The sequence below is a fragment of the Chelonia mydas genome, chromosome 11 (genome assembly GCF_015237465.2).
Source record: "Chelonia mydas isolate rCheMyd1 chromosome 11, rCheMyd1.pri.v2, whole genome shotgun sequence".
Taxonomy (NCBI): domain Eukaryota; kingdom Metazoa; phylum Chordata; order Testudines; family Cheloniidae; genus Chelonia; species Chelonia mydas.
The window spans coordinates 54,042,916-54,058,035 of NC_051251.2; positions in this window are offsets into that span (position 1 = coordinate 54,042,916).

Sequence of the window (15,120 nt, forward strand, 5' to 3'; positions counted from 1 at the left end):
TTTTTCAGGGGCATGAGCGCTATGTTCCGTGCTGCACACTTCTATCGGCTGTGTGAGCCCATGGAGTTCTGAGGGAAGGGAGGACAGTTTGCTTAGTAGTGGAGTTTCCCATTTTCAGCCAAAGCCTTTCACTTATGCAAATAAAATATGCATAAAATCACACCAATAAGAAGAATATTTTAAATCAGATGTAAAGATTTTTTGTTACATTGGAAGCAGCAAGAAATCAAATCTGTTTCCTGAGAACTGTGTATACAAGGCCCAATTCTGTAAAAATTACCTAATTTCCAGTGTCTGAAATGCCTTCCAACATTCAAGCTGTGTTTCTTAAAACAGCAACTAATTAGTGGTTGCATTTGTATGCCCATCACTACAGTTGATTTATATAGCAATGGCCATTATAAATTTGAGGGCAAAATTAAAGTTCTGTCTTTGGCTTTCTTGGTTCTGGGGTCCTTTTCAAAACACTCAACCTGTATAATGATCAGGCCAATGTAAAGTTACTTGATTTGTTTATTTTGTACACCTGTCCTTTACATTGTAAGTTATCACAAACCATGGCCCAAGGTAGAACATTTCTCCTCCATAACAATATGGCTTCAGAATGAGAATGTGAGTGACAAAAAAAATTGTATCATTCAACAGGCATTGCGTGGCTTTTTCTTACAGAAATGACTCTCTTTAAAAACAAAACACCCCACAGGCATTAGGCTCTATACATAAATAAGTTTCCCCATTTACTCTCAAAATTTAATATTTAAAATGTTTTTGCTTACCATACAAGGCAGCAGAAGCACTTTATATCATCAAACAGACCTCTTGCAAGCTGCCACATTTATATTTACATTACATATCCCTATGTTAAATACTGCAAATACCCATATAATTTTAGGGTTTTCTTTAGTTAAGCAGTTTATATTCAAACACGATTAATATTCTAGCAAAACACCATTGCTCTGGTTAATAATAAATCTTACTATAGTAATGTACAAAGGCTCTAGTCAGGGTAAGGTCCCATTGTGCTATTTGCATAGAGCCTGTCCTGGACAGCTTACCTCCTTTATTTTCTTTTGAAATGTTACCTAGTCTGGCTACAGAGTTAATCTTTTATCAGAGATTTTTTGTTGCTGTTGCTTGGTTTGTATTGGGGAATTATTTACTTATTCAACATCAGCAAAGCCAGCTAACTGTATTTCTCAGTCTTGGCCTTAGGGCAGAAAGTACAAGTGTTTTCCACCTCTGCTTTTTTTCTTTTGTTGCTATCCTGGAAGTCTTTCATGATGCCCATTCTCCTTTTGACTTTCTCTAACTATCTACCAATCACCTTCTTCAACTCAGTTTTCAGAAAAGACACTTCCAGAATTATACCATCAGGGCCGGCCCACAACATTTTGGCACCTGAGGCGGAGAGCTCAAATGACACCCCCAAGCCTCCTCGCTTGGGCCAAAATTTTGAAAGGTCTCAATTCTGCCCTCTTCCTGTTCTAGTCCTCTCATGGTACTGCTCTGCTGCCTACCCGAATAAAGGAGAACAAACAACTTAAAATGCCTTATTCAAAAAATTTAGGTATCACTTACATTTTCTGTTCAGGTGTTTGAAAGTTAACTTTTTTTGTCTGCATAGTAAACACTGGCATTTTTATCTGTTTGAATAATCAAAGTGGTACTTTCCGTGCCTTCTTGGTTGCAAAGATTTGAACTGCTTTCTGAAGGTCCACAGTCTGGGCCAGCTCATGCTCTATTAAGATGGTTGCAAGGCTGACCAGCCTCTCCTGTGTCATTGTGGAGCGTAGATGTGTTTTGATTAACTTCAGCTTGGAGAAGCTGCGTTCTCCACTGGCAACTGTTACAAGAAGTGTTAGAAGTATGTGCAGAGCAACAAAAACATTTGGAAAGAGGGTGGTCATCTTATCTGTGCTCAGATATTCCAGAACAGCCTTTGGAGTTGATCGTGCTGAAATGTATCTTGAAAGGGATTTCAGTTCGTCACCTAAACCACTCACATCAATATCACGCATGTCATCATGTGTCAATATCTCTAGTGCCCTGCATTGCTGGTGTAGGTCTTCTTCAGGTATAGTGAGGAGTTTTGGAATATCGTACAACATCCCAAATATACTGCTGTGTTCCTTGAGCTGCATGAAACATTCTTCAACTGACTGTATTACACAGTTTAGCACCTGGTTAAAGAATTCAACTTTGAATTGTTGTTTTGGGTCTCTGATGGGATTCTACTGTGCCTCGTAATCAAAATGTCTTCTTTTTCCGTGACTCTTGTATTCTTGAATGGGTGGGAAAATAGCTTTAGTGTGAAGTTCCTCTGCCAACTTCTGTGCACTCTTCAGAACATTTTGAAATCCCTCATCTGACTGGTAAGACTGTAGGTATGACTTGCTTTGTCCAGTTGTTCCATTGCTCCAGATATATCAAGGTCAACACCTTGGAGTCTCTTGCTTGCAACATTTATTTCAAACAGTATGTCACAACACAAAACTAAGTCACACACAAATTTGAAGTTATGTATGTTTCTGGTGATTCCATTTCCCTCTGCCACTGTTTCCCATGAACAGTTCCTGTCATAGCATTATCCTCCATAATGGCAACTATGGCATCATCTATCTTCCCAATTTGGTGTTTGATAGGCTTTATCGCCTCCACTCGACTTTCCCATCATGTGGCACTTAGTGGTTTCAGTGTCAGAGAGGATGTTCCCAGATGTTGCTTCAAAATTTGCCCATCAATGAGTTGATGCAGAGAAAAATACATAGATGCTTTGAATTACATTTAAAAATTCAGCAGCCTCACTAGAAGCTGATGCTGCATCACTGAACACCAAGTTCAATGAATGAGAACTGCATGGAACAAAAAAAGCTCAAGGGTTTAACTCTCGGATTCGTGTCTGCACTCCTCTGTTCTTTCCTCTCATGTTGGCACCATTATTGTAGCCCTGACCTCTCATGTCAACTATCACAATTCCTGTATCTTCCAGCTTTTTAAGAAGCACATTTGTCATACCAGTTCCTGTGGTATCATCAATGTCAATACATTCTACAAAATGCTCTCTGACAGTTACCATTGCAGGAACATTTTTATTAGGTTCTGTTGTTGTTACAAAATGCATAATTAAAGTCATTTGTTCCGTATGGCTGATGTCAGGTGTGCAGTCCAGAATAACAGAGTAATATCTTGTTGACTTCAGTTCTGCCACAATATTCTGTTTGACTTTTGTTGCCAGTAACTGTATGATCTCATTTTGAATTGTTTTTCCAAGGTAGTGGTGTGTGTACATTTCTTGGGTGGTGACTCTTCTTAGATGCTCCTGGAGTACAGCATCAAACTCAGCCATCAGCTCCACAATTTTAAGGAAGTTTCCATTGTTTGGCACATACAGCTGTTCTGAAGTGCCACGCAGTGCTAGGCTGTGGGTAGCAAGCATTCTTACAATGGAAATGAGCCTTTTCAGAACATTTTACCAGTAAAGAGACTCTGATGCAATCTTCTCTTGATGCTGATCATCATCTATGGTGGCCTTTAACCTTAGTCTCATCTCAAGCTCTTTCTACCTATGGAATGCTCTCTGGTGATTTGCTGCCTTCTCATGGCATGCCAGATTTCTAGCCAGACTTTTCCAGTCATTTGTTCCTGTAGAACCCAATATGGCTGGAAGAGTTTGTAACAAAACCAGTATGCAGCATTCTCATTTTTTGAGTACATAAGCCATGGCCTCTCCACTTTGTCATCATTGGGGATTTCATACCAGTAGTGTGTTGGATGGAAACTTCTATTTTCACTGGCTTTGGGGAACATGAAGTTTTTCACTTGCTGTGGCCCATGCAGTACAAGGAAGTCCCTCAGGCTACTGCTCAAGTGGGTCCACAGTCCTGGATCATCTAGACTTAAGGAACTAAACACAATAGCAGCTGTTTCTTGTGCCTCCACCACACTTTTCTCTGATCTACACTTTTCTTCAGGAATCTGCAGGGTTACATCCATTTGAGATGGAGATAGGAATGCGGCAGTAGCTGCCAGGTCACCTGCACTCTGACTAACCTGAAAATCAGGCATCTCCTCACCATTCACATCCTCACTGGGGCCAGAAGGCTCACCATGAACATTTGTGTCAATGTATCTCAGGAGAGCTCCTTCCTGCTTAGATAGAAAAGCTGCCTTTCCTTTCTTTCTTTTTCTGAATGCTGCCCCAGACGGGCGTTTTCTTCTTTCACTCATGACTGCTATTCTGTGCCAGCTACAGTGGCTCTCCACACTCAATCAAAGGGGACAAATAAGCAAGCTGGTAGCAGGGCCTGAGTGAGGGAAAATATCAGCTTCGTAAGGGCCTAACTGGCTCCTACTACTTCAGTTGACTGCCTGTTCTCCTCAAGTGGGTTCAAGGAAGTAGAAGGAAACAGGAAGCTCCCTGAGAAGCTGCTGTTAATCAGTCCAAGCTCCTGGGAGTGCTAGAGAGGTACATAAGAGGCTCCTCCTCCTCTCACTCCCTGCAGCTCCTGCTGCTTTCTGTTATTCCCTCTCACCTTTTCTCCTGCCTGCCTGTTATGTCTCTTGTGTCCTCCTTCCTCCAGCGCAGCACTCCACCATCTCTGTGCATCTAGAGCAGAGAGAATACATGTGCACCAGCAGCAGACACAATTTTCTACACTCTGGGTCCTAGTGGCACACCCCCACCCCAATCTGGCACCTGAGGCGGCCGCCTCAGTTCACCTCATGGTAAGGCCAGCCCTGTATACCATTATTCATTAGGCAAGATCCAAAAAGTCATTCTAAGCCCTCTGGGTGGAATTGTTTGTACAATATCTCCTAAAATGCCCAGTTGTTGAAATAGACACACACTGTAAAAGAACACTCCAATCAATAAGCATCTTGTGTCTTTGTGCATATCCAAAGGCATGAAATTGTGTTAGCTGAATAAGTATAGACAGAAATCACATTTTTCCTATTTGGGAAGTGCTTTAATGTTGTATATTGTAGCGATGCATTAGCTTTATGCCAACTTCTGTCCTTGTGCTAAGTCATCAGCACCTTGTGATCCTTTATCAGTCCTTAGTATACTTACAGAGTCCATTTGTCTTGAACTTTGTTTGGTTTGTTGCCTGAATACTTGCAAACCAACACAATGGATGTTGTCTGACTGTGTTCTTTCTTTAGAACTTTATCAGTCATTCAGCACAGACACAAATACACACCAATAACCTTCTTCTTCCTGACACCGTTCTAAAATCCCTTAATCCAGATGCCTCTTTCTAAGAGCTAAATAAGGGATGTGATGAAATATTGCTATTCATTTTCACATTCTTTGTATCTGCTGAAATTGTGCTCAATGAAAAGACACAATTAACAAAAACAAAACAACAAATGTGGCAATTAATGAGATTTTTCTTTAGTGACACAACAATAAATCTGATCATTCTCGAGTGCTATACCATTCAGGTGGCATGTGGGCTGTCACGCTATCTGGAATGGTTCACAACCATGAGTGCCAACCGCAGGGTAGACTGTCAAAAAATAGGGCAGACACCCCAAACTGGTTGTATGTTCAATAGTTAGATTTCACCAACCCAGTAACAAATGTGAACTCCTGAAACATTATAATAGTCTTACCGTGGAGTCACAGACAGTCCCCTGAGGCACTCCAATCTATCTTGCCTCCCAGACAAGCTGGATTTAGTGATAAATGGTCGCTAAACACCAAAAATCACAAAATGTTCAGGCTGTTCCCCGTCCCTTACCCCAGGTCAATTTGTATGTCAGATCTCACATCAAAGTCAACCTTTATAGCCAATCCCAAGGTAAACTAACTAAGGCTTTATTAATTGGGAAAAAGAAATGAGAATGTTGTTTACAGGTTAAAGCAGGCAAAGATATATACCCAGATGTGTTATAGTCTGTGGTCCCAAAAGGCGACAGAGTAGTAGTAATCTGTCAGCACTGAATGTCTTTTAGGGCCAACTCATGTTGAACCTGGTGAATCTCTGCTTTTGTTTCCTAGCTCCAGCCCTATGAGAATCCAAACAGCAAAGAGATGAACAATTTTAATGTGAGCTCTCTTTATTTCCTTCTTCCAGAATTCAAGCTGGTGGGACGAGATTTCTTACATGTAGCACCTTCATGAGTGTGAGATGACCATTAACCCAGTCTTTGATGTTCCACAGTGGCCCATCTAATTTTGATAGTCCTCCTCGATGGGTGGAGGAACCACTCCTTCTGCCTGGGTTCACAAGTTCAGAGCAGGCATTTTTACAGTTATAAAGCAAAATTTACATATTACCTTATAGCATGGGATACATACATTACAAGTAAGATTAATATATGCAGCACCATTTTATAGAGTCTAAACACAAAACACACCCTGACAAGTTTAACACCTATCTTGAACAATACTAACATGCAGGTGAACTGGTCTGGTTTCCAGCTATGAATTTGTCAGTGCTCAGCTTATGACTACAGCCTTGGCAGGAGCTGATACCTTCCCTACCAGCATCAGATGGGCAAGACAAGACACTGGGCAAATTAGATAAAATTAAAATATAGCTAATTACACTGCTCTTGTGCACAAGTTTCCATTTTGAATTCTTATGAGAAATAGCTGTGTTGAAAATCCACATTCTGACCTGTTTTTTTTTATCATGTTGGAACAGGATGTACTGACTTGTTAAGGCAGCCTCCAGGTCTGCCATTATTCTGTTGTTAGTTTTGGCCCAGCACAGGGGTCGTCTGGGAGTTGTGCTCTGGGAGATTGCTAGGAATTGTAAGCCACCAAAAGGGATGCTGGGAAAGGGAACCAGGGATATAAACTCTTCCCTCATAAGACTGGAAAGGAATAGGGACTGCTGGCAGCCTCTATTAAAATATTTTTGAAGGAACAATATGGGAATAATTCTGCAAACACGATTTATAAAAACACACTCTCTCAGGGTAACGTGATCTCATATGTCAGGTGCTGTGATAAGCCATATACAATTCAGAAGCACTGCCTGAGTTCAACCAGTGGGTAAACAAAGAAACATGTTATATTTTATTTGGAATAACTCTTCAGAAAGTCAGTCAAGTCCAGTAAACTTTTGACAACTGTGCTGCTCAGAAGAGTCCCTGGAATATCGAAGTGCTGAGAATATGGAAGACTGAGACAGCACCTCTCTTAATGAGATAATAGGAATAGATTTAAACTTCATTATACTGTGAAGGACCCAGGTTATGTTAACCTATTCAATATTCTCAAATCACATCTCAGAAGTTAAAGAAGATAAAATCTCATCTCAGAAGTTTTTCTGTGGACTCAGGTAACAAAGCACTGTCCATTCCTTGTTTAACTTCTCATTGGGCTGACCAAACATTTCAGTTTTAAATATCCAAGGGATCCCTGAGTACAGAAGAGGTTTAAGCTGATTATTATTATGGAAGCAAAATTCTTTCTTAGAGTGTGCAGAGGCTGACTTATAAAATGGTACCTGTCAGGGACAAAACATGATTACTAATGTCCTATATTTACTGCCATAGAAATATCTAATGCACTGTAGTGCAATAATATTTTTCTTTACATCCTCTGTAGTAATTCTGGTGTAGTGGAATTAGCCACTCATCTTAAAAGTAATGGAAAATGTGTGGCTAACTTTCCTGTATTGCTATGGAAAATATCAGTCATTGCATTCATTTTAGTAATGGGTTGTATTTAATAGAGAGAGAGAGAGAGAATTTGTGTGTGTGTGTGTAATTTTAATGCTAGTTAACCTGAAAATATAACCAAATGCAGTGTTAGTGATAGGACCATAGTCCATAGACCTTACTCATGTAAGTAATCCCAAATGAAATCAATGGGACTAGTTATGTGAATAACTATGATTAAGCAGTCCAAAATCTTGTACATTATTTTGCTTTCCCTATAAGGAAGACAACTACTAGAATACACTTAGCTGTGTCTGACTCATCTTATTCATTGTATAGTACTTGAATTCTTTTTTCCTATATTGGACCCAACCTGGAAGAACACTGCATCTGGAGCTCCCATTACAGTCAATGGGAGTTCTACTGGTGAAATGCATGTGGGATACGGCCCATTACCTATTTTGATTATTTTTACCATTAAAATGTTTAATAATAATCAGATAACACTGTGTGTTCTAGACATTGACTGCAAAGTGCTGATCACTCCCAGATGCACAATGAGAGTGCTTGAGTGGGAGGAGGAGTGGTCTTCAGTGTTTTGCTGCAAGCTGGATCAGGGCCAGCACATATCCTTCAGGGTTCATGTCATGGTCATTATACAAACAGAATCCAGAAGGTTTTGGTCCTCAGGTGGGGCACAGATAGCTACTGGAAGAGTTCAGAAGCAACTTGCCTTAGGGTGACCAGACAGCAAATGTGAAAAGTCGGGACGGGGTGTGGGGTAATAGGAGCCTATGTAAGAACAAGACCCAAAAATCGGGACTGTCCCTATAAAATCAGGACATCTGGTCATCCTAACCTGCCTGCAGTACACAGGGGCAAGTATTTCTTAATGGCAATGTCTAATAGCAAACATGGGTGGGTGTCAGTCAAAATGTCCTTGTGACAAGAGGAAAGCTAGAGGGTAGGTGCCCTGCAATGTGATGCCTATGTGGATAGCCTGGCCAGGGTCCACATAACTTTAAAGGACCTGGGCTAATTATCTGTGGGTTTGGATAAAACTCAGAGAGACCCAAACTGTTCTTGCAGCTCTATTACTAATGCTTGTATGTATAATTAATTACAGCAATATTGCATAATCTGAAAGTAATAGAATTCTAATATTCTTATTAAGTTGAACTTCTAAAAAATATTTCTATAACTATCCAGTAATGATGGCAGATACAGTAAGACTTGCCAATTAAGCATGATGTATAAGATTCTGCAAAATGTGTTCTTTATTTATATTTATAATATACTTTTTACTTGGATAAGTAATAAAGCCACTATTTGTCACCTCCTCAGTTCAGTAGCATGTATATTGCCTGAAGGATCTACCATATTATTGCTATAATTCTGTATTAGATTATAAATGTCTTTGAATCCCATTTCCTTGTAGTATTAATGGTGGTGCATTCCACTTCCTTTTGCACAATTAGAGTCTAATGACCTAGGCCAAGATGGGATCATTCTGATTAAAATCTTTAGCAGAAGAAAAAAATAATAATCAAAGCCTCCAAGCCCTGCCAAACAGATATTTTCCAATTAATTGGAGTGTCCATTTGTTTTTCAAAACCCCACTGACTTCTGGAAGAAATCCCTGAAAAGCCTGTGTGATAAGGTTAGAAAGAATTGATCTCTGTTCCATATGCAGTGGTTTGAGTCCTGTGCTATTTTTTTTTTTTTTTTGGTAGCTATTCTGAAGTGTTCAATTGGCTCTATACTAGAAGATATGTTATCAAGTTTCCTCTTACAACTTTGATTAGGTATAAATCATGACTAGCTAATCATTTTTTTCTGCATGATTATGTTAAAAACAAAATGTGTTTTACATAAGGAACTAAAAGCACAGATCAAGGCACCCAAATTTTAACCAAACAAGGGCCTAATTGGTAATTTAGCAGATGCCTAAGGGCTTTATATAATCTGTATGCACTAGAGCAGAATGAAATACACTTAGCCCAATCTTTAACAGGGAAATGTGGACTTTAGCAGCAACAGGTCCCAGTGTGCCCTGATCCCAGTGGCCTGTTTTCCAAATCTTTTCAAAGTGTTTTTTTTTTCAAAAAGAGTGGTTATCAAAAATTATTTTTTATGACTTTTTTCAGATTTGATTTCATTATACCAAAATAATTCAAATTGAAACATTTCATTAAAAAGAAAATGTAAAAGCGAGAAAAAGTAACTTTCTCTGAAAGTGTAGAGTAACACTTTCATTTAAAAACAAACAAACAAACCCTTTCTCTTGGTTTTTAATTTTCTGTGAGAGCAGGTAATGAAGTAACACTGGCTTTTTGTCCAGTGGAAAATAATTAAGAAGCGAGACGGAAATTTCCCCCGGCACACGTACTTTTTCTTACTATTTTTTCCCTTTTCCCCACTGGAAAAAGGAGGGGAAGGGAAGAATAAAAGTGACGGAGTGGGATTTTCTCACAGAAACAAAACAAAAACTTTCAAAATGAGAATCATTTTGGGGAAATTCTATGGCCTGTGTTATACAGGAGGTCAGACTAGAGGATCACAATAGTCCCTTCTGGCCTTGGAATCAATGAAAATGAAAAAAAAAAACAAAACATAAAATATTTTGAAAAGATCATCATGATTAAAAAAACCCTTTTTAACTATCTCTACTGTTCAATCTACAGGCTGCACATCTGAAGAAATCCCTGGACAGCATCTGGCCATCTGGACAGACTTGGGCAACCACTAGTCTTAATCTGATTAGCAAAAATATACTTCAAGCACAGCTGTGTGTATATATGAGAACCTGTGGTTACTGCTCGAAACAGGACCTTTCACAGAATGAAACAGCTGTTTATTTTTCATATTTACAAGTATAATATATCATCACATAGCCAAAAGCATCCCAGATCCTTGGGCACAGGTGCCGGGGGTGCTCAACCCCCCGCTCCGCCCTCCTCCACTCGCCCCTTCCCCCAAGCCCCTACCCCCACCCCACTTCTTCCCGCCCCCACTCACTTCTGTCCCACCTCTTCCCGCCCAGTTCCACCCCCTTCTCCAAGCGTGCCCCATCTGCCCTCCTCCCCCCACCCCCCAGTGCCTCCTGCGCGCTGCAAAAAAGCTGATTCTGGCGGGCGGGAGGGGGAAGAATTGATCGGTGGGGCAGCTGGCAGACGGGAGGTGCTGGGGGAGGATGGGGAGCTGGCTGCTGGTGGATGCTAAGCACCCACTAATTCTTTTCTGTGGGTGCTCCACAGAGTCGGTGCCTATGTCCTTGGGTATGGCCAAGGAATGCAATACATTTAGGAGCATTGATGGACTTTGTGCTAGCTGTATGCTAAACCTGTCCCACTTATGCCAGCTGCCAGCAGCCCCAAGAAGCCAATACAATGCATGAAGATGACTCGGGTATAAGGAAGTCCCACCCATGCCTCTTTCTTTTGCTGTGACCTCTATGCTGGCAGCATGGAGTAGGTTCGTGTAGGAACCGCTATACTAGCTCTTTGTCCTAGAGATTCCCCTGTAATTGGATGATCCTTCCAAAGCTAGATATGTTGGTTTGAGTGCAGTAGTGCATCACAAAGCTGCCTCATAGCAATTCAGGATGTGGGCCAAGTAACTATTATTAATGATAATTCTTTTAAAATACATGTGTATAATTTGAGGGGAATGGAAAGATCTTTTTCTAAACAGAAGATAGTTCTCCTTCTCTAAATCCCCCAATTCCGTGCTCAAAGTATCAAAGCAAAGCTGCCTCACAACCAGAACATTATGCTGATTGAATAAATACAAATCTAACAAACAGTGAGGAAACCAGCTGTGAAAGTGCGTTGTGTTGACAGACAATGCATTTTTAGTCATGTAATTTACTGCTGTTTGGCTTTACTGACCTTTTGAAAGACTAAATAAAAACATTATTCTCTGTGGTCTGAATCGTTTCAGTTATTGTACCTTTACCACATAAAGACTTCAGAACAAGGAAGCCCTGTGGGGATACAGGGATGAAGAAACTTCTGATAGTTTCAGGGCTGACAGCTATAGCCCCATGTTTTAGCAGTATGCAAAGGTGCAGAACTAAGAGAGTTATTTATTTTGTCCAAACGCAAGAGGCATAGTTCATTTCAATTTTGCTTAAAATAATTTTCAACACCAATATCCTGAGAAATACCATCTCCGGATCCAATACATGAAACAGTAATGTATCATTTACATGCAATTTCAAGCATTTTTCTCAGATATGGTACCGAACATATTTGTGGAAGTAAAATATACATGTAATTGAAATGTATAGAACCAGTATTATCTTCCACACATATGGCCAATGTCATAGTTCCCAGGCTAACTGCATCTCTGACCCTCTTGTCTTCAGCTGAACCTCCCGCCCCTCAGGTTTTAGGCCTTGAGCTATGCCCTTCTTGTAGTGGAATCACACAATTCTCCCATTTTCAGACTGGTCCCTGGGATCTAGTCCCCTGGGATTAACGGTGGTTACTTCAAAAGGCCTAAATTTGGTTCAGTACCTGCAGTTCCATCCCCTCTGGGAGCAATGACAGTGGTATCCAGTAACCAAACAGCTTTCTTAAAGCAGAGTATTATTTATTTAGGAAAAAACATTTCAGGGAAACTGACCTTAAAAAAAAAAAAATCTACAAACTGCCTGTCTGTTGCTAGGACTTACCATTTCCTGGACCTGCAGAAAGACCCAACTCTTTCAGACTTCTCTGCAGGGTTGGTCTCTTTGTCAGCCTGTCCCACCATCAGCCTCTGAATACTGACACAAATACCTTCTCCTGAGAAGGGATTTTTAACTCTTTAGCGTTCTTCTGAACTCTTCATTCCCAGCATTGGCAGAGCAGCTGTATCACTTTGTTGGAGACGTGATATAGGATGAGCAAAGTTAATAGTTTCCCTTTTGTCTTGTAATTGTCCCAAATTGTTTCTTCAGAGTTTGCCTATCTGGATCCCTTGTGTGGGTTCCCCTGCTTGTTTTCCCCACAACTCCTTATTAAGCTTGAACAATACAATCATACAGGAAAGGCTTATTACCCAATATACACTAAGTTTATCTGACTGGCCAAATCACATACTGTGCTCACAAAATTATTACAAGTCACTGTTCTTAGATCATTGCATAGCAATTCCACATCTGTACCAGCCAATATTCCATTAAACACTTGAAGGCTATGCATGCAGTCCAGTAAGTTGTTTTAGAAAGAGAGGAAAAAATAGTATATTTCCAGAGAAGCACAAAAACTGCAGTTAACTAATGTCGCAAAATGTTTGCCAAAGCCAGAAGCTGGGAATGGGCGATGGGATGGATCACTTGATGATTACCAGTTCTGTTCATTCCCTCTGGAGCACCTGGCATTGGCCACTGTCGGAAGACAGGATACTGGGCTAGATGGACCTTTGGTCTGACCCAGTATGGCCATTTTTATATTCTTATGTTCTTAATATGTTGAACAACCATCTGCCAAGGCTCACTCTTAATATCTGATTATTTACTATTTTAAAGAACTTTGCTCTGAAGAGTCACAGCAACATGTTGCATTTGACCAGGGAGGGCAGGGGCTAATTTTATATTTACCCCAAGTTTTCTGATGAGCTCCAGTAACATTGCAAATAAAGGAATCCGTACTGGCTTAGATCAGAGGTCCATCTAATCTAGTGTCCTGTCTCTGACAGTCCCCAGTATCAGAAACTCCAAAAGAAGGAACAAGAAACACTGCACTAATAGTTTTAACAGGAAAAGTTTCCTCCTATACCCCATCAGTTTAGAGGTTGGGTTATACCTTGAAGCAGGAGGGCTTACATCCTTTCTAAAACTTACTTTAAAAATGGTAACTCTAGATATTTTATTTATATAAACATCTACTTCTTTTTGTATATTTTTTGTATAATTTATTATGCCATTATGACATAATTGAAGCTGGTTGAAACGTTCTGAATTTAGATATATTTTTTTACAGCACTGTTCATTGGAATTCAAAATTCTGATGGGAAAAAGAGATGATTTTTTTTTGTGAAAAGTTTCATGAAAACTGTTCCATTTTATGACCAGTTCTTCTGATAAGATGGTTGCTGAGTGACCTGTGCAGATTCTAGAGCTATGTCAAATAAATAAATTTAAATGTTAAAAAATCACTACTGGCTTTTCACAACATAAATATAATGTTCTCCAAAATTTTAGTTAGAAAAAGGCAGTGAAGTTTTTGTTTGTTTCTAAACCCAGCTGTTGCCTTCCTTCTCATCCTCAAGCTCGAGGCCTTCAAAGTCCTGGTGGCCTTCAAAGTCCATGTCTCTGCCATGGCATCTGCAAGCATGAGAGGACTTAGAGCTTGTGTAGATGAAAAAGTTGTGCTGGTTAGACTCAAAGTGTTGTTTTAAATCAATAATGTTAACCCAACTTAAGAGTGGCTTATTTCAGTTTAGTTTAAATAAATTAAGCTGAACCAAAGTAAGACACTGTTAGATTGTAATAAGAGTATGCAGTGTAGTTGTAGCCATGCCATGCCCAGGATATTAGAGTTAAGGTGGGTGAGGTAATATCTTTTATCTTCTTCATCTCTGTGTCAGCTTGAAAGCCTGCCTCTTTCACCAACAGAAGTGGGTCCAATAAAACATATTACCTCACCTACCTTGTCTCTCTAATATCCTGGGACTGGCACGTCTACAACACTGCATATAAAAGAGTCCAAACGGTTTTTTGTTTTGGTTTTGGTTTGGGGTTTTTTTTTGCACTGGTTTAAATGTATCTGTTGAAGGTAAATCAGTGCAACTTTCTCATATAGACAAGCCCCTAGCTCCTATCCCTCAGGACATGTTTGTAGCCAATTGCCAGGACAGACTCATTCACAGCATCCCATGGATCAAAGCAAACAGTGAACAGGTGGAAATAGACATTATATGCAATGTGCAACTGCTCCACTTAATTGCACTTGTCATTTGGGGATAGTTTGAACAATCACAGGGTTTGCAATAGTTAACATGGACAATCCACAGAGTTAATGGGGATATAATGCATCACTTCAGCTTGCACTGATTCAATCAGACTGGTCCAGTTACAACAGTGTAGTTCTGTTCTGTAGAAAAGATTATCGAGTTTTCTTCCTTCTGACCATCTCCTGTAGATCTTTCCATGGAAATGGGGTGATCCAAATCTGTGGTGTTTCGTTTTTAAATAATGCTTTCAGGGGAACATATTTGTGTAATTATAAGTTGTATCCTACTCTATACTGTGTGCTTGTTTTGAAGCACTTTTTTTCTAAAAGAAGTAATTCTGTCTCTTATTTTTATTTTGAAAATTGGATTATGTGAGAAGAAAACTAATTAAAGGAGAAAAGGTCCTGGTGGGTGGCTGAAAGCAGAGCTAAGCTGTTGTTTGTCTTCTGTACCATCATTTTTCTCCAGGATGGCAACAAAGAGTAATGATTATTTTACTTTATCAGAATCCTTTCACTCTTCTGTTCTGCATATACAACCAGATATGTCTGGAGAAAAAAA